Consider the following 21,211-nt stretch of genomic DNA (forward strand, 5'->3'; position numbering starts at 1 on the left):
TCCTTATTTTTAATTTGGTTTGAAGTAAATAATTACAGTAATCATGTCCTAATGTTTCCTAAAAATAATTCCCAAAGGTAGTGTGTTTCTTTACAAAAAGAAATATATTCTTTTTGCGCGCTGTAGTCTTGGGAAATAAAATAGTGTTGTGTAAAATCCAAATGAAAACATTTGGACATTTCACAGTCAACAGCTGAAGAACAGAAAACAAATGTACCTCTTCACTGCATTTATTTTTAATTGATTATTAATTCAAAGCATTAGTTTAGAAAATATCACAAGGACTGACCCATCACTGTAAATCTTAATGGGTATCATCACACACTCTGAAAACCTGATGTAGACTTTGGCTGGTTTTGAAGTTTTCAAAATGGGCTTCGTTTCAACAACGTTTCAACAACTGCGTTGTTGAAACGAAGCCCATAAAGACCTTGCACATTAGATTGCAAGCTCTAAAATCCTTATGGGTTTCATTTCAATGCAGCATGACTGCGGACACGTGCTGTAAATCCTTCAGGGCCTGTAAACAAGCCAAGTCTCATTGGTATTCCCCGTGTGCTACTGCAAAGCGAAAAAGTATTGATGAGCCACGATACACGTGGCCTCGCTATGTGACTTAGGGCTGCACGGCAACATGACTTACTGTGTGCAGTTCTCAGGACTCCGTTATGCTCGTCTTTCAGAGCAACAGTGTTGTGAGATTTTACAGTTGTTGAACACCAATATTTCATGTGTGTTTTCTTGTTACATTAGCAGCACAATCAAATAAACTAGCTGGCTGACAGCGACATTGTCATTAGCCCCCAAGTGCAAAGACGGATGCAGAACTGGGAAAGCCAAATACGAGGCGGAGCAAGCTAAAGCGCTAACAGGAGTGAGAAGGGCATGATGGGAAAGTGGGGGCAGAAGGTGCAAGGGGGGAGGTTTCTAATTGACGGTGTTATGGCAGTGTAACAAGCTGGCATGGCCACTTGCCTCCTCCACCCATCTGTTCGTCAGGATTACTCATGAAGAGGAGGAGAGAGAAAGAGAAAGCCGGGGCTCCACAGAACAAAGATTCGCCATCACTCCGAGCAATACCTGAAAGTGAGCCACTTCTCTGCAACTTCTACGCACAAGAACAAACTCCTGCGAAAATGACTCACAGTGTGAGTTATGGCTCAGTACGATCGAGTGTCCTCACGAGACTGTTCAGAAAACAATGATGGTAATTAAACGTGGAAACATAACAGTGGTATGTTATGCAATGCTGCTTTACAGCATGCTCGACTTACTAAACTATTGCTCCTGGCCGGCAGATTGGCTTAATGGGGTTTCCACATGGTCGATGCAGCATGCGATTTTATATGCATCTCCATTCAGCATGTCTTACTACAGTATTGCTAGAGAGAACTTGAGACTAATGGATATTTGATTGTTATGATGTGTGTTTGTTGTGCCTTTGTGAAATGTGTGTGTGTGCAGTGTGGTCAGCAGCAGGAGAGCAGCAGGTGACACAGGGACATGCGGCTCGGATTTTTCCAGTCATATTCAAACTGTGTTCAAACACATGCTTGTCCTCTCACCTCACAGGCAAATTTCTATTTTGCATCCATGTCATTTAATGGAAATGAAAGCAGTAGCGAAAAGTAATCGGAATGCAACCGAACAATGTTAAAATAATCTTATTATAGACGTTATATATTATAAATTCTGTTTGTGAAAGATTATAAGTTCCTCCGAATGTCTTGCACTCTGTACATCTGAAAATCAAATCAATAGCAAATATTGCGTCATCCAAACTTTTTTTTCTTTCCTTCTCAAAATGTTCACCTTTATTTTGTGTTTTTTCTTTTCTTTTTTTTGTCAAACATTCACCTTCTGCAGTTTGCAGAGGTAAAACTGCAGATGCTATAAATCACTACTCAGCGCTTTACAGCTGAACTTCTGTATTTGAAATACAGCAACTTTAAGGAAATGCAGTACAACTGCCAGAAGGTCTTCAAGAGAACTGCAAACGCTCCTTTGTAACTCTAAGCTCAACCATTTAGAAACAGATGCTACGGTAACTGTGATCGAACAGGGTCTACGCTTTCACAGTGAAATGCAAGCATCACAATGATGCCAAACAAAATAAAGCAGAAAAAAAAGAACAAGAAAATATATGCAAGAAGGTATGGCAATAACGCTACTATGATTTAACTTGATATCTAAAACAGCACATCCAGTCGATTTATATACCCTGAACATCTCAAAACATCACACATCCCCCAGTACAAACGAACCTGAGTTGCTTTCATGCATCTCTAGTCAACTTACCAACACCACTAGACAGTTTGCAGTTAACCCCAGCAGTTTGTTATAATGTTGTGTCAGACTTTGTGCGCCATCATGCAACAATCCAATGGGGACAGCAGCATATACTTTATTTAAATTGAGAAACAGGAAAAAGCCAAGTGAAAATAAAAAATAAAAAATGAGCCATCACTTCTTAACAGGTACCAATTAACATCTGACTTTCTTCACTACATCATACCATTTATATTATTATTGACACAGTTTCTGATAGAATTTAAGATAGCCAATCAACATAATAATAGAAAAATGGGTCAAAATTAGTCGTCAAAGCAAACAGATCTTATATGTGCACATCTTCCTCCCTCCCCAGAGAATACTCAGCAAATTACTCTTTCTTGCTGAACACATGGCCCTCTGTCACTTTTATTATTTCTACCTCCATCGGGGCGCATACTGACATAAAATCCACCCAAACCGAACACACGCACACATAATGCCCCCTCCAACAAAGAGGCTACTCTACGTGACCACAAATGCATTATCATAATCTCCAGAGGGACCATTCATTCATCTCACATTAGCAAACAGAAAGACAGTAAATAAATAAATAAAGCGTGCTTAGATGGATGTGGAGCTTTAAAACTCGAGCTGATGAGACTGAATCATCTTTCAAAAACAAAAAAAAACTCAAATGAAATTTTCGTTGGTTTATCTTCCTGGTAAAGGCTGACAGCATATGTTAGCAACAGAACCGAATGATATGAATTACGGCAGCTAGAACCGATTAAAGCTCTGTGCTCTCGACTGATCTGCTTTGAACTTGGCCTGCATTGATCTTATCTGAGCAGAACTGAAGCAAGCCGAGCCGAAACAAGAGAGGACAAAGATAAGGATAAGGGAGAAAAGTGGGATGAGGGAGGGAAAAAAAAAGTGTGAGATCCTAATGAATAGAGACAGAAGCGCACAGAGACATCAAAAAACTGTAGCTAGAGGCGAACGCGGGGATCGTGGGAGAAAGACTTAGCTTGAGACGGACAGAAAAGGGTAGAGCAGGAACAAACATAAAAAAATGAAGAGCAAGTGAGGTTTGGAAGCATGAATTATTAAGGAGCAAATCTAAAAGCGCTTCATCATCAGAGTGCAGGAGGGATGGTGTGGGGGGAGCAGACTCAAAGATGAAATGCAACACAAGAGAAATGGCATAAAAACCAAGCAAAGCTGACCTAGTATGTAAACATGATGAGAAAAAATGGTTTTAATCTGCACCACATAGTGAGCTTTAAAGGTGTTTCTATGAGGTCATGTAAGGCTAATGGAACTCACAAAGAGGTCTGCATCTCTTGCTAACTTTTTTAACAAATAGCAGCTGCAGATGAAGACCTATTGACCTGTTTTGACTCAACCCAATGAAGAGAATTCGCTGCTGTTGAAACAGCAGATCAAAACAAGGAAGGAGTGCAATTTAATTGACTCCGAAGGCAACATGAGGGCTGATGCCAGACAGGCTAGTTGGAGTACTTCAGAAACTGTGGACCTACAAGGATTTCCTGCGCAAGCGTTGCTCATATTTGCAAATAATGGTGTTAAAAAAAGGAGAAAATATTAAATATTGCTTATATTATGACATGAATCAGTCTTGCTTTGTGTCAACAGTTCAAGGATAGTAGTGTTCATGAAATGTTTAGGAGATATGCCGTTGGGCTTCTTAGTACCAATTGAGCATCACCATCAATCAAACCATCATTTTTGAGCATTATTGCAATCCTATCAAAATCTAGTAGCGTTTGACTCGTCAGCTTATTTGATTTTGACATGTTAAACCAATTTAATTTGAGCCAACTCAACAGTGCAAGTATTTAACCGTTATTGAACCGTGTCCTGTCTTCAGGAAAGCGTCTCAACTGCATTCATCTCGAGAAATATTTAAGCAAAAATCAGCAACAGTCCACTAGAATATCTCTGTGACAACATTGCAACTTTGAAACATAACGGCAGGCAGTTCCACCAACAGAACTGGGTCAGTAACATCAGCAACAAGGGTGAAGATGTAGCATACTGCATGGCCCAATGCCTGTGCCGCTTTGATTTAGCCTGTGGCTGTTTCAATTGGTTTCCTGATCTTATGGCTCCACTGGGAGTAAAACACCATGTGTCTGATTTCTTCCCACCGTGACAGAATAAGCGAACCCAAGCATGAACAGAAATTTATGCGTGTCCCGTAAAGCTTTGGGGTAGAAGCCTCCGCCCCGAGAAGACAGAATCACCTGTCTGAAAAAAAAAAAAAATCTCATCGATTCTCTGTCTATTCCTTAAATCTTTCATATGATCTTGAACACATTTACTTGAAATCTACATAATCTTCAGACAGTGAAGCTATTTAACTCAGGCAACATTAATCTGGATCAAGAAATATGTGTTTTAATTTACCCAACACTTCAAGGTCAGCTATATAATTAGCCTTCTACCAGTTTTCCTTTTTAGCACTTGAACTTCTGTCTCCAGCCCTGGAATGGGTGAATCGCAAAATAAGTTAATACTGATAGAAATAAATTGGCCTCTATTGTCTGCAGCGTGTGATTGTTTTGAAGTCACTTTTGGCTAAGCTGGTAGGGGAATTTGCATAAGTTGCACGTTTCTGTTTCTCATGTATGAAACTGGAACCTCACAACTCAACATGGCGATAGCGAGCGCCATCTGTCCGAGTACCGAACGTCTTGGCATGGCTTAAAGAGCCCAGGCTGCCGCGAAATCAGCCCGAGTCTCGCTGGAGAGCCACACATCAGCTGACCCGGAGTGCAAACAGCAGGAAACATAAGAAATACCAGGCTGTTTCTTTTTGCGTAAAGACACACTAATGTGATATTTGCGACTGCTTGATCATTTAAAGGCAAAGGAAAACGTGAAAAAGGACTAAAAAAGGGTGGGCAGCAGAACACAGAGGTGAAATCCTGGCTGCCAGTAAGACTCCCAATGTTGTTTGGTTCAACTTCAGACATGCCATCTGTCCATGAAGAGGCTCTGGTGAGGGGCTTGGTCATTCATTATTCTGTGTGTGTACTCTGTGCCTATAAACATCTGGCTACATGCTTCTCCAGTTACACAAAATGACAAATGAGCTCTTTAAAGACGGCAGCCATGCCATGCCCGCATTATAGCAAATTTAGATAGATTGGTCCCTTAGGCACAGGAATCATGATTGCTGCGTTTTGGACAAGCGAAAAGAAAAACGCAAAAGCAGATGCAACAAGGAGTGCAACAATAAGGGCTGGCTGTAAAACAACGTTTAAATGGTCAATGAAATCCAATGAAGCAAAAGGTTTGATTTGAACAGCTTGTGACAAGGCTGGCAGTACCGCAATGAAGTACTGTAATTTAACAACGCTTTCAAATCACATTAAATGTAGATTATATTCCAGATAAATGTTTCTTTCTTGCCAACAACTACAATTGTTACAATTATCTACTTTCGATAACCATTATTTGCTATAATCCAAACAGTTTGTCAGTATAATAGGAGGCAGGGGCAATATTTAGTCAATTATGTATGACAAATATCAAATTCCATATTCCTGATAGTAGTCATTTAGAAGTGTTCGATGGTTTAATGGTTTGTCAAGCTTTTATGTAAAATTTGTTTATTGGTTATGACATGCTGAAAGCTAAAAGCTGTTGCAACTATACTTTGCTTTCAATTGTTGAATTGGACTTAAAATTAACAAATAAAAAAAGGATTGTCGTGTGGTAATTTAAAATAGTACTTACACAATTATCATTATCTCTACTACTTTCATCCTGATCCTGAAGATCAGAGCCCCAGACAACCACACTGGTGAAACCAAGAGCATAAACTAGTACAAAGCGGCGTCTACTGTTGTGACTCAGCTGAAAAATACCATAAACAAGTTCCGACTCTCAAAACTCATCCTTTAAATTACTGCATGTGTTCACACGTATGTGCGTTTCACATGGAGAAACACGGGGTAGACTGGTTGTCATAACTACGCACTGTTTTTTTTAGGTTTTTTTTTATTAATTTCAACAGTCTGGGAGCATTCTTGAAAGGACGCTCGCATGGACCGGTCCCACACAAACAGGAGCTGTGGTTTAATCATGAAGATTTACTGCCTCCTCGAAGCTTTCTTTGTGCTCCTCCAGAGGTTAAAGAGTCATTTCTCTCTTCCTCGCCGTTTCAGCCAGAGCCCACAATGTAGTTATCAGGAGTGTCATGCCGAGGATGTGAAACAGGAAATAGAAGAGCGAGATTGAAGAACAGTAGGAAGTATTTTGGTAAAATGGGAGGGAGAGAGGTGCCGAATGAACAGCAAAATAAAAGAAAATGCAATCTGAATTAAAAAGACGGCCTATGCAGCTGACCACGAGTGCATAAAAAGACTTTACCATAGGAGACTTGACTCCATTAAATCAGTGACAGTGAGTAAGAGGCCTGCCACTGAGTTTTATTTCTATGTTAATTTGCAGATTTCTGCAGAATGTGTTGGAGTGAATGTCCCTCCAGGCTATAAAATCCAGTTCAGCACAAATATCTAGTCCTACTCAAGACATTTGACTTCCTTGTTGAAAGCCTATAAGATAAATAAGAAAACTTGGGCAGAAAAGGAATCGTAACACTGCTGTCAAAATGTTTTTCATCAGTTGAAAGCAATAGTTCCAATATACTGTAATAGTTCATGACTTGAAGATCATACTGACCACAATTTGCATTGACCATTTAATAAAAAATCACTTGCATAATAATTTGGAACACGGTGTAACGTCCAAATTAGACCGGTCACTCACACTGAGCCCGGTTCTGCTGGAGGTTTCTTCCTGTTAAAAGGGAGTTGCTAATTTCCACATTCTTCCTCAGTATGAGGGAATCCTGCAGAATCTTTGACTCAATGCAGTTATCTACCCGCTGTTGCAACTTGCTTGTTTAGAAGGAGGACATGTTGCTGTCAATATAAATAACTTTTAAGCAGCTGTTTTTTCTTCTTCTTCTTCTTTTTAACCAGTTGGCATTATGAATGGAATTGGAAAAAAAGAAAATAAAAAAAGAAATGGCTTAGATTTTTTTTTTCTTTCAAAGTGCCTGCAGATGTCATTTGTTTGGAAAATGAAGGCTACATAAATAAACTTAATTGACTAGATTTAATAGGACAGTAAAGTCATTACAAGTCAGCCGTTTCCTTAATGCATAATGCAATCAAGAGGCAACAGTTAAGGGTAATGGGGGAACCAAGAGTTGATATCTGGAGGGAAACTTAAGAGATAATGACACAATTGTTTCTTGGGAGGAAAAAAAAAGACGCTGATTGAAAAAGATTACTGCAAAGCTTTAGAAGATTGTGACACATTTATTATTGTAGGCAACCTAAATTTAATAAAGAAAATGTCTGAAACACACATTGTCTAGTTTTGTGTCTCATCAGGAATGAGCTAAAAATTACCACTAATGAATAATTTTTAAATGCAGAAAGGATGAAACTAGAAAGAGTAAAACTATTAGCAGTAGTAAAGCTGCTAAATTTGACATTTAATGATTTTAAAATAAAACATTGAACAAAATCAGAGGAAATTAATATATTATTCAATATGATTTAATATTTTTTCAGCAGTGGGAATATTTATTATTATTAAATAAAATCAGTAAGATTGTGTTGAATATTTCTGCCTTCAGCCAATTCCTATTAGTAACTCACTGCTGCACAAAAAAACTATTCACTTCTTACTATTGAAGAAAGAAGGAAAAGGGAACGAAACGGTCACAACGCATCACCATGGCGAGACTAAAACCATCCCATCTAAGACAACAACCTTAAAGGCATGCAAGGGAAAGCAAAGACAGACACAGATGTTGAGGAATGGGAGTGGAGCTAAAAGAGAAGCAGAACAGTGGAAATGAGGAAATGAGGAACAAAAGCTCAGTGAACAAAGGAAAGCAAACGTTGGTCTGAATGGACCTGTAGGATGTGCGGAAGATGTCTAATATTGACCGCATGTCTTCCAGCTCACAAAGACAAAAGGCAGAAGAAGGGAAGGAGATTGAGGCCTGCTAATATTAGTAACGCTAGTGGAGAGGGATTTCTCCACTGGTGTGATCCCATTAATTTGAGACTGGTGTAAAAAAAATAATAATAATCTCGTTCTCACAGGAGCTGTGATGAGGAGCCGACACAAAAAGTATCTGGCTGGCAGACTGACACCCACATTCTGTCTGGCGGTGTAGCTGCAAGGAAGCGAGACTCGCATGAAAAGGATAATTTCTTTTAAACGGTTGAAGCTCGAAGCCCTGATTGAAGTTTTATCACAAAGTCCCAGCTATCAGCTCTCTTCCTGGTGTCAGATCAGATAGAAGACTGTCTGAAGGTTTCTATTTTTAGAATATCATGTTGCCTTTCGAAGTAGATATTGTAGATAAATATTTAATAGATTTTTAATTTTTTTTTTTTTTTTTGCTGTGACAATCTACATTTTTTACTGGCCCCAGTTATTTTCTGTGTCTATTTCTATTTCCTCTATTGCCGGACAATACAAGAGAATTAGGGGCATGCCATAATTACGGAGACAATCGGATGATTATGACGACTGTTTGTGTTTGTACAGATTTGGTGTAATTTTTCTTTTTTTAAAGGCGCACGCCAGACACAAAGGCAACAAATGACCTTCTGCTGTCCTCTGTTTTGTGGCACACTGGACTGTAAAGGGACTCGGTGCTACCAACAGACAAAGCAGAACTCAGTTTAATCAGCGGCATTATTCTCCATATTGGGTTTGTGCTCAAGCTGAATCATTCCCCCGTGTTCGTGCTTTCAAATTTATTTAAAGTGTTGTGTTTGTTTACGGGGCTTGTGGTCAAATAAATCCCAGCTGCCGCTCACTGTCGCCCCGAGCCTTGTCAAAATGACAACATTCATTACGAGGACAAAAGCAAACATAATGATGCTCCAGAGCGCCGCGAGTCACGACTCCACCTGAGCAGCAAAATAAAAGGGAACGATGCAACCCTTTTGTTTGGCGTCGTGGTTCAGGGATCATTCTACCCTTTCTTCTAGGGTGGAGGGTCATTGTACTGAGAACTCAGTGCAGTGCAGACAAATAAACCCCCTTAATTTGCTTTTTTCCTTTGCCCTGATTTCCATGAAGCAAATTCTCCAACTACACTGACCTGCAGTCAAATGAAGGGCACAAAACTAAAGCAACCAGTCCGCCACGTCGTTCTGAAGAGTCGCAGGTCTGCAGCATAGCAAGACCAAATTCCTGTTTCCACTGACAACGTAGATGTTTCCGCCGCTGTGGTTTTGACATGTCGGTAAAACATTCCGAAAACTCACAACTGGATGAAGCGCAGCGTCAACGTGTTGCAGTTAAATAAGATAAACAGAAGAGACAATCTACTCATTGCTTGTTCACTATGTAGCTTCAACAGTGTTAATAAAGCAATAAATTATTCTACACGTATCTCAAATCTGTGTCGTTTCTCACTGTTGTTCAGGTTTGTTTCTCGCAAATGTGGGATTTCAGTGACTGAAGACCTTAGCAGAAAGCCTGACAATCAACTTTGGGCTTTTTTCTTTTTTTGTTTTATTTTTTTTTAAATGGCTGACAAATTTTTTCCCAGAGCTTTTTACTAGGTGAAGACAAAGCTTTTCAAGTTGATAAAATGCAACCCAGAGTGTCCAGAAACAATTTTGTTTAGCATCGGCCATTTACAGGGCAAAAAGTTTCCTCACAGAACTTTCAAAATCTTTTGTTTGCGAAATTCAAAATTCTGCCACACAAGAAAGCACAATAAAAATTATTTTTAAAAAAGGTAAAATTATTTAAGCTAAGAAGTAAGAACATTTGCTGTTGTAGATTTGATATTTTTGAAGAATTTTCTCAATTGTCTTTGTTTTAACAGTGTTGCGTTTTGGTGCCGGCACAGAAAATCAGCCAGCGCTGCACAGGACATCTGCTGCCCTGGCACACGCTCAACTGTGTCTGACAAAGCTTATGATCTGACATACGGTTGGCTTCATGGACCTTTCCGCCGGTTTTTCTCTGAAATTATGCTGTATGGAACCGATAAAAGTTATTCTATGTCACAGATACGTCTGCAAATATTTTTCCAGTGAATGTAAACCCGCCAGTCAGGTTCTCCTTCTACTGTATCCTACAGTAAGACAAGAAAAAAAAAGGAAAAAAAAGAGCAAGCCCTCAGGTTTCAGTCACAACTCATATAATTGCAGCTTATCTTTGGCAACAGATGCAAACGGGAAAGAGAAATTCAATCATTAATAGTTTAGGAAATGATTCAGAGCTCAGCTTGACCAACCGAAGCGGCGAACCTAAGAATCACTTCCTCTGTCATCACACATGCATGCACAGACCTAGAGATATTCAGGGCTGGAATATGGTGCTGAGCTTGGGGGGAAGCCAGACAGCATGGACTCTCTACTGGAGAGGCTGCAGCCGCCTCGACACAAAGGCCCCAGTCAGCGATTTGGTACTTCAGACACAGACGGATGCTGCCTGCGCTAAAGAGGGTCGCTCAAACCAAAGCAAAAGCCACTTTATGTTGGAGACACACTGTGTAAATATATCCACAGTTTCTTTTTAAGTGCTTAATCAAGAGGAATACTTATAAAATATTATTTCTGAGCCTTAAATCTCTGAAAAATTATTTTGAAGAAAAATCCTCAGACATTCTGGCTCAACTGACGTGCGAAAAGAGGTCAAAAGCATGAAATTCATTCGGTTCTGGTCTCGACCGAATTCTTCTGCTTGCGGCTGTTGGAAACAAAAGGCCTGAGTGCAAGCAGTTTGGGCTGACGGGGATGAGCCGAGCAAACCCACAGAGACCGCCTGTGTGACAGAGCTCGCAGGGGATCATTTAACTGTAAAACCAGCAATTCGGCTACACTGATGCCCCCAAGGGTTCCTGATTCTAATCCTAAAATCAATTATCTTAGTGTTGATAAAACCTAAAGTCCTGCCACTTCATTGGATGTCTGATACCTGATCGACTACTTATCGGTCGTTGTCCCAAATACCTTCTCGTCAAACACAGAGTGTGAGAAAGCTTCAAATTATGACATACTGGTTATTAACAAATACAAAATGGATCGAAACTCCTGATTGCAACCTGAATCAGCAGTTTTATAGAAATGCGACCTCGTAAATGGAAGACGTCAAATTCTTATAAAAAGAAAACAAGGGCAATCAATAATTTATCTGTAAGGAGACTCCTTAGCTGTTTGGCAATGATTCATCAAAAAGAGAAGCAAAGCCTCTGAGCAACATCGTAAAAGGCACCGTTATGAAACACGGCCAGAAATATTCATATTTTAAAGAAGAATCACGTCCGACGGCTGTTGAATAAAGCGAGGCGACCCTGAAAATCACTGGATGAGCAGTAAAGACTGGTTTAAGGTATGGAAAGCTATCAAGCTGCAGAGTATATTATTTAGTTGCATCAATCTAATACATACAAATTGCAAATAACAGCAATGAGTGTAAACAAATTATTTAAGTACCATGGTCCAGGCGGCCTATGCCTGTAACAAACCTAAAGATAATTATTGTTTAAATGCAACATAAAGGCTTTAGGACTAACAGAGGTGATAAGTGGTAAAGTCATTAAGAAGCTACAACTACCATAAGTAGAAATAACTTATCACTAGTTTCACCACTATTTGTGGCTAGCATTTTGTGTTTCCCTAATAGCCTAACACTAAAGTGCTAATAAAACATCAAGTTCGAGCTACAAAATAAAGTCTAATAAAAAAAAAGTGCAATGATGCAAGCATTCAGTGTAAATTGATTTCACTTGTGTGTTTCTTCTTTCTTAAAAGAAACCTACAGTGAAATCAGTTGATGACTGGGAAGAGGAGGATCTTCAGCTTAACCATCTTGACTGGTGGAAAAGCCAATCAGAAAGTGAAAAATCAAAACACCAAAGTGCCACAAGGTAGAGCTAACACCAAGAGATAAAGACTGCAGGTTAGCCAGTCTGCTAAGTGTTTCATGAATTGATTTAAACTCCAAAGAATTATTTTTTCCTGGTGATTTGCTATATTTTTCTTTCACGGCCTCATCAATGGGACACATCTGTCAGGTTTTCAAACAGCTCATCTCTGAGGAGGAAGAGCAGAAAATATCCAAGGACAGTGAATTAGTGCAGCGTCATTTTCAACCAAAGACAAGGCAGTTAATCTGAACCAATGCTTCAAGGACACACCCTTGGTCACTTGATAGCTTGTGTGTATACAGAGGAAGACATCGAGAGAGGAAAAAAAAAAAGCATTTGATACCCATTTTGGAAAGTTAGCTGCTCTCCTTTGTTTTAATGGGGCTTTTGTAGAGCAAATATCTCACAGGTAACATATATCCTATAGCTGAAACGGCTGAACGGCTGGAGCGGATATGTAACAAAGCACAGGAGTTTCCTGAATTTTACTCTCGTTTCTTCTTTGTGCTCGGTTATTTCTTAGACAAAAACAGGTCCTGCAAGGGCAGCTAGAACTATGCGTTATGTATACCGCATATTTTTATACCCAATGACAATACGACTGCCTGTTCAAATATCAAGTGTACAAAAGTGGCATAATAAAGACAGCTGCACAACGAGACACGGTACGTAAAAAGTATCGGAAAGGACGAAAAATAGGTACCGGGGTGCTTTTAGCCGTAGGGTAGAAACAAAGTGTTGGCTTGCATTTAGCTGGGTGAAGGTTAAATGGGCTTTGTGAGTCATGGATGAGACCGGCGAGTGGAGGAGAAATGGAGTGGGATGAGAGTCAATTCCAGTAGTGTGCATATAGTGGGAAAATGGTGGAGGAGAGCAAAGAAAAGAAGGTTTTGCACACAGTCATAATGAAGCCTCCCTGGCGTCTGAGTAATTGTAATTTATGAAATTGTAATTTACAAGGATCTAATAGACTTATGGTGGATGTCAGCTGGAGGAAGAAAAAAGCAATGTTTTTATTATGTTTGTATGAAGCCTTAAATTAACTTTATGTTCATTGTAGTAGAGGAATCTCACACTGACAAAAATCTGGGAAAAAATACGACTTTTAATTCACAGACATTTAATCAGTACGGGGAAAAAAATAGGAAGCTAAAAATAATAATTTGGCAAAAATTAATGCTTTAAAATCAATAGTTCCTAATCCATGTCTTCCTATTTGTCTGGGTTTAAATATAATGGGATAAGAGAATCAGTCACTCTTTAAATAATGTTGTACAACCACAAAAAAAAGTCTAAAAATAAATTTGCCTATCAACTGTTGCTATATCCCAACTTCTCCTTGTCACTTTTGACATTTTCCACATCTGCCTTGAAAAAATTCAAAGATGTTTGGCTGTGACCCGCTCACCCTACAGACTGACCATGATTAATGAAGACTGACACAGACTTTCCCTGATGGGGACTTACGGGTAAAATCGGGCAAAACATTGTGTGACGTGGCCCCTGCTTTCGGCACATGTCTGTCGATGGTCGTAAGTCGGCCCCAGTGTTGCTAAAGAGGCAAATACTCATGATAAATCATCCATACCTAAAGTTAGAGCAACAATTTAAAAGTTTAAAACAATACACCAGTAACAAACAAAAGTCTCTTCAATCTTATGGTCACAAACCTGAAAATCGGCATTTTTCAAAACATCTTAGAAATAAGTTCTCAGTCAAATTAGAACATTGAACTTTTACAACAAGCAAAGCAAGAAAATGACGGTGTTGATGCCAGAGGCGGCTCAATCAGTGGTTTGGTGGGAATATTCAATATTGGTTTTAGGCACATTTTACCCCTTTGTGAATAATAAAAAAAAACATTTAAAAACTGTATCTGCATTTACTCAGATTGAAATGATATCGATGGCCTGATTTAAGTGTTTCAGAGCTGAACTTTGTGGAATCAAATCAGAGAGACGGATTGTCTGCTTCCTGCAGGACAAAAGAAAGAAACAACAAAGATGCCTTGGAGCTCTAGCAGAACAGCAGCTAATGAAGTAGAAAATGGCCCAATCACAGACTGCTCCTCCATTTGATCACATCCACCCACTCAGAGTCACATAAAAAGGGAAAAACAGTTCTTGATAAGAGTGCATTAACTAGAAATCACCAAGCCTGGAAATCAAGTCATCTTTGAAGGGCAAACCCACAAAGAAGCACCCAACCAACTTCAGCTGACTCACGTCTTTAGTTGAACTGCAGTGAGCTCAGATGCTAAGACAGCAAACCGGGAAGCATTGTGTCATGTAGCCAAAAACCAAGGTGAGTAACGTCGCAAAACAACCACCTCATCAGTTCCAAGGGTAAAAGTGACAGAGAAGATGCAGCAGCTAGACTGGCATGGCGTGACTATCACTGAGGGGAAATGCCACTGGAGTATACCATGGCAGCAATCCAGCTGCGTCAAATCATGCTGAGTAAGGATAGATATCTTATAGTAGAGATTTGTACCCTGCAGTAAAACAGAGCGATAGAAACGATCCTCAAACTTTCGGCCCTCATTAGCTGTTTGATTAAGCGTGTTGCTGTGGAGACGAATCGATGGATTTCTGCAGTCCCGGTTATCCGGCAGCTGTTTCAACTCCAGCTAAATGAAAAGTTAAGGACTTTTCCTGATAATGTGGGAAGATTTTTATGAGTGCAGATGCCCCTTTCCTGACTTTCCTTAATCGCTTTAAAACGCAGACGAGACTCGTCTTTAGCAGACGAACGACCTCTGCACGGCGACATCTGCTCCTGTTCTTCGTCCATCGCGACTGTGTGCTTATCTTCTCCCACAAAGACATTCTTTCAGGTCAAGAAAGGGACCATCGGTGAAGACAGCGTGGCCTCAGAGCAGCCTCCCCTGGGGTGAAGCAGGCAAGCAGGGCTGAGAATGTGTGAGGCCCGCCATCAATTGGAGATAATGCGTTTACCACTTCTTGATGACAAGCAGAGACTCACCATAGTGTGTTCCTCTAACAAACAAGACTAGGAGTTCATTTTATACACCGTGCAGCGATTTCCACATTTTATAATGGTACGACATAGGTATTTGAAACGTTGCATAAAATTAAATATTTAGATTTTTTTAATACATTCGTCAGAAAAAAAGCATTCAGTCTCATTAGAATACTATTAATGAGACCACTACTGATACTACTACTTAATGGGCTATTAAGTGCATATTAAGTGCATATTAATGCACAAATGCACAATTGCGAGCCACTTTATGGCTCTTTATGGCACTTTCTACCACATAAAGTACAAAACTCCAATGAGGTTTATTACTGTAATGACAAGATGTGAAAACAGTTTCATGAACTTTAACTGTGACCAGTCTGGAATATCAGTGTTATTTATTATCTGCGTTTCAGAGAAATTAGAAATCAAATATTGTGAAATACAGTACAATTCATGTAAAGGCATTAAAATTGTATCTTCACACCAGCGTTCTATAAAAAGAAAACCTCTACAAGGGCTAATAGATTTAACATTTTACAGGAAAACCATTTTTCCCCAATAAAGGCTGAGGCAGAATGGCTCCAACACGTTACTACGCACGACAGCCTGAAACCAGCTGGGCTTTTTAGAGTGATGAGAGGAACTCCTTAAGGATTCCCGTGACCCAAATCTGTACTAATGATTTTAAAGCTGCGACAAAGATCGCGGTGCTGGGAGAATATTATTGGCCCGCCGCTGAAATTTTAACAATTGTCTTAAAAACCTCTTTCGCTTTGCTGCTCTGAAGACTAGTTCATGAGGCTGGTGGAGATGGAACAAGATAATCTCAGTCTGCAGGCGATAGCCAAGAATTGATGTGTTCAGTCGAGCTCTGGGTCAGTTGGGAGAGCTCCACTGTTGTCCCGAAGGATTTTCGCCGGTCGCCCCAGCAAAAGTCCTTTGTGAAGAATTCGGCCGAGCAGACATTTTTGGGTGGATTTTAACAGACATTTACATTTGCTCTACGACTCTCCAGCGAGACAACTTGATGACTTTTTACCTGATAGCTTGCAGCTTGCCTCTCAAAGGTTGAAGCATGGCTCAGGGTAAAGGTTTTGTCTGTTTGTCTATGACTAATCAAGCAAGCTGGCCTTGTTTTCACTAAGTTTTTCATTTTTCAAAGTCCTGTTTGTTTTTGCTTTTTTGTTTTTTTTGGCAAGTGAAAAAACAAGATAAAAACCTAATCAGTATTCAATGCAAGCCAAACTTAAAACTTTTTAAAAGTTTAGAGTGAATAGAATGAATATGCATCACATTGCATCAACTCAACTACCATAAATTCAATAAAAATTAGTTTTTTTGATCATTTTATGAGCATACGTCCATTCAAACTGCCAAAACTGAAGGCAGTCTTCAGTTTTGGAAGTCTGCCTTTTCCATCTCTTGTATAACTATCCCAATGTCTTACTTTCTTGAAAACTGTTGATTTGAAAGCCTAACATGTGGTAAATGTTTGATCCCAAAGGTTCCAACTTCAGCAATAACCAGTTGTGTCCCACAGATAACTGCAGCCAAGCCACCTAAAATGCACCGCCACCTGTATGCCTTTCAAAACATGTAATCAAATCAGCCGATGTAAACTGGACACACGTTCTGCACTGGCACAACCATAACCAGTCCGGCAACCTTTCCACTTTCCCATCTGCTGCCCACCTGATCAATCAACACCAGCTCCTTATTGGCAGACTCAAACTTTCTGCTGGCTTTCCTTTCTGATGGCGAGACAATTTTTGCCTTTAAGGCACATTTACCGCATCATTGCTTTAACTACATGTGCAAAACTCAGTAAATTAAATGTGGCTATATGTCTTACGGCGGTTCAGGATGTTTAGTTTGTTCTAATCATCTGTAGCCCACATCAGGTTTGCCCTAGCACAGCGACATGGCTTTAAATTGTATACACTGGACAAACGGTGCATAGCCTCCGGATGCAGAACAGGTAACATGACACAATCGTGCAAAACAGTATATCTTTCAATAGTAATAATATCCTTTTAAAAAAGACTAAAGAGCATCAATGAAAACCATCTGTCCTGTAGAGAAAACAGCACCAACAACAGCAGCTGCTTTCTTTCGAATCAACCATCAGTCTTGGCTTTCATGCCCATTTTCCTATTCATCAGTCTTCAGTCAGTCTCGCCAATTTCATGCGTCGCGACGATGTAAATGAAAACAGCCATCCGAACATGTTCAGCTGCGAGTCGTAAGGCACTGAGGCTGGTTATGCTCCTCCCACTTCCAGGAACTCATCATTATCGCTACAGGGGGCTATTAACCCAAAGTGTTCAGGGGGGATGTATGATGCTAATTATGTTTATTGGGCAGCAGCTTGGATAAAAATATGTCCAAAAACTTTCAAAAATATTACAGTGATTGGTATATTTATTTGTTGTTGTATTTTGTTTTTCATGTTGTTTTCTTGTTCATTTTCATGTCTTAAGATTTAAGAGTTTATGTCCATCAGCACCTGCAACACTTTCCTTATGGCTACTTAAGAAGAAAATCAACTAAATAACCTCTGGGGATGAATTGATATGAGGCACTGTTTCCTTGTTTGGCTACTGCCTCCGGCAAAACAGGCTATGAGAACATAAATCAATTTGAATCTTGCTTGCATTGAAACTGGAGCATTAAAATTAATTAAATAACAGTCACTTCCACATTTTTCTTTTGATTAAACACATTTAAATAAATATTAGTGGAAAAGGACACAGCACAATATCTTGTACTGATATTTAAACAAATTGTTTATGAAATTGTTTGTGAAAAACATTTTAAAAATGACAGCGGGCCTCCTTTAAGATGTTTGTTTACCCTGTCGGAGCTAACACTTAGTTGGGCCAATCATAAACTCTGAACAGAGCATTGATATTTGTGATCTAAAGTAGGCATTTAGAAATAATGCTCAGAATAATGTGAATAACTCATCAACAGTATTGTTAATATGGTTGTTGCATGATTGTTATGGCTTCACGTTAGGTTCCTTGCTATGGAAAATCTTACCCAAAGATTGGTTTGTTTACATTGACGAGACTGAAAGGACACATGGCCTTCATCTTTGGATTGTGCCATCGCACACAGGTACAGCAAACAGAACGAGGAACGTGCCCAAGCCAACCATAAACCCTTATCCACTCGGCTTCCCGCTTAATGAGCCGTGGACGAAAACAGAGGAGAGCAGGGATGATGACACCATATCTGCCTTGAGTAATGGCTCCGAGCCGACTGCTGTGACAAGCCTGGTGGTTGGGATGGGGTAGTGGGTGGAGGGGTATCTGTCAGAGGAGACTGAACCCACATCGTCTGATTTCCTACTGAGAGAAGAACTCGACAGAGGTGGAAGCAATGGCTGGCATGCACACGCACACACCACATATACAATGTCAAGGTATGAGCTGATTTGTTCTGTAAATGATTTCTCATCAAGCTAAATCAACAACACTGCAGTATAGTCACATAGAAGGTGAGTTTTGGCAAACCAGATTTTCCAGATTAGTATAGAATAACAGCTTTCTTTCGATTAATATTTATTTCTGTCAAGGTTAGACAGTAAATGAACTTCTCTACAGTAGACTGATGGCTTAGACAGCTAGATATTCTGTCCATCATATGTTTTCCAATCATTTAGCCATCCTTCCTTCCCTATCCAGGTCCTACATTTGAACCCCAATAAGTGAACAATATATGCCTAAAATATCTCAACACTGAGAGCTAAGCCTGTCAAACCATCATCACCATCTGACATAAAGAAATGAGCAGAGAGCTAGTTCATATAAATCCACTCTGTCACTGAGCGACTGTTTATTGTGCAACACATACAGCCAGAGTGAGAGAGGAAAATGTTCCAATATGCAATCTGTGAGCATCACTTCTCTGATTTGCCATGTCACGCATCTGGCAAAATTCACAATCGTTTAAAAAAAATCTCGTTTCAATTTTATATATATATATATATATATATATATATATATATATATATATAGACCAGATCAGGAATTAGATGCGATTCTGAAAGCGTGGTGAATTAAAAGAAGGCCTTTGTCGTCTTTCTTTAAGTCCAAATGCAGAAACTCGCAGGAGGAGGAGGAGCGGGGCTTCCAGCTGGCTTCGTCCGACCATCCGCTCAGTTCCTGCGGGGCCTTCCCGCACCGGCCGGCAGTAGGCGACACAAATCCTGCCGCACCACCGACGGGTTGGGGATGGAGTGGGGGGTGTAGCGAACCCACAACACGCCGCCTGCCTGCCTGCCTTCCCTCTCTCCCTCCCTCCCTCCGCTCGCCTTTGATGGCAGCTCCTCAAGATGCAGTGCGCGCGGCGCAGCGACCGCAGCGGTCTCTCAGCCTTTGATGCTTTGCGGAACCGACGTTACAAAAAAAAATAACACACAAAACACACGCACGCGCGACATCCAGTACTCAAATCACTCGCACCTGACGTCCTTCTCGGTCTTAATTACCGATGGTGAGGATGCCGCATCCAAAGAATGACTTGAACGACTATCCGCAATATATATATATACATATATATATTTTTTTTATAATAACAATCATCAAAACAATGGGAAATGAAGCCATCTTTTTTTGAGGAGGGGGGGAAAAATGATAATCGCATGTCCTCACTTACCTTTTTCTGCAATCCGGGTTGCAGTTTCCCTTTTCTTTCGGCGAGTGTGTCTTGATGCTGCTGGAGACGATGAGGTGTGTGTGTGTGTCTCTTTGGAGGGAGCGTGGCCCTGCTGGTGCGTCCGTCCCCCCTCAACACAGCGGCTGCAACAGCAAGCTGTGTATTTTCACCAGCTTCCCCCGCCGCCGTTGTCATGAGCAGCAGCTGAGGAGACGATCTATGTTTGGGAGGGCGCACTCTTTCGCGAAAAACACCACCGCTCTCCTGTGCGGTATTCTTTTAATTTTTTTAAGATTTCTGTTTTGTTATTATTAACACCAGGATGAAATTTGGTGAAAAAAATTATTTCCCTGTATTTATTTATATTTTATTATTTTTCACATATTCTCTTTGATTGTAAAATAAAGCGCCTTTTTTTCAAATTATTATTATTATTGAAAGTTTAAATCTCACTTTACGCAGCTAAAGATGACTATAGGAAAACGTTTGTTCCAAACAGAATCCTCTATTTGAGAATAACGTCCCAGGGACAGGATCTTCAAGTTGAATTGTCTTCAGGGAATAAACAAACCACACCTACAGCGCCCCCCTCCTAATGAGCGGCGTAAATGCGAAGTGCAAAATTGGAGATAAATGTTGGGAACAAGAAACTTCCAGAAGAGTGGAGTTAATCCAAGATTGTGCAAGGAAGGACCTGAGCGAAATGTCACAGGTTGGGGGAAGCTGGGGACAACTTCATTCACTCTTTGTCAGTTTTAATTCTTGAAAAACTTTATTATCATCAACAGTGGTGTGTGAATGTCTGAACTGCTCTACAACAGCACATTTCAACAACACTTACCTCTCTTGATTGTAATCAGACATTGGCCGAGCGTCTCTCTCAAGCAATAAGTTATTTTATAGGGACAAATTGGAGAATTAACCATAAGAGCATGATGTGTGAAAATGTGCCAAAGGTGACGCTTACGCAGGCTAACGGATCTCAGACTTCATTTTTTTGAGCAACGTGAGCTTATAAGAGATGGAGTCAAGTCACAGGCTACACAAAGTGTCAACTGCATGGAGGACAACATAAATAACTCTGATTTGAGACTTTCTACTCAAACCAGTTATTTTTGTGTGTTACCTTAGTTTATCTTTCAACACATAATGTCACTGTTGGGGGACAGGACTCCATAAACATCCAGACTTTACGCCAGTGGGCACAGGCACCTTTGATGACAGACAAATAGGATGCGTTTGTGTGTCCAGGTGCGTCCCCAGACTAACCGACTGGGTGGACACGCGGAGGGGCCACACCACTGTGTAAATGTTTCTGCCCAGAGAGGAGACGTGAAG

At 40.2% G+C, this 21,211-nt stretch overlaps 1 protein-coding gene across 6 annotated transcripts in view; it reads right to left on the reverse strand.

Annotated features, from left to right (window-relative positions):
- Positions 1-20,065, reverse strand: part of nrcama (neuronal cell adhesion molecule a) — a 47,444-nt gene extending 27,379 nt beyond the window's left edge. For all 6 annotated transcript variants that reach the window (XM_055054767.1, XM_055054764.1, XM_055054766.1 and 3 more), the window contains exon 1: positions 19,874-20,065. The gene's annotated coding sequence lies outside the window, so the exon portion shown is untranslated. The remainder of the gene's footprint in view (positions 1-19,873) is intronic.
- Positions 20,066-21,211: the final 1,146 nt, after the last annotated feature.

The sequence above is a fragment of the Poeciliopsis prolifica genome, unplaced genomic scaffold (genome assembly GCF_027474105.1).
Source record: "Poeciliopsis prolifica strain line A6 unplaced genomic scaffold, Auburn_PproV2 SCAFFOLD040, whole genome shotgun sequence".
NCBI classification, from domain to species: domain Eukaryota; kingdom Metazoa; phylum Chordata; class Actinopteri; order Cyprinodontiformes; family Poeciliidae; genus Poeciliopsis; species Poeciliopsis prolifica.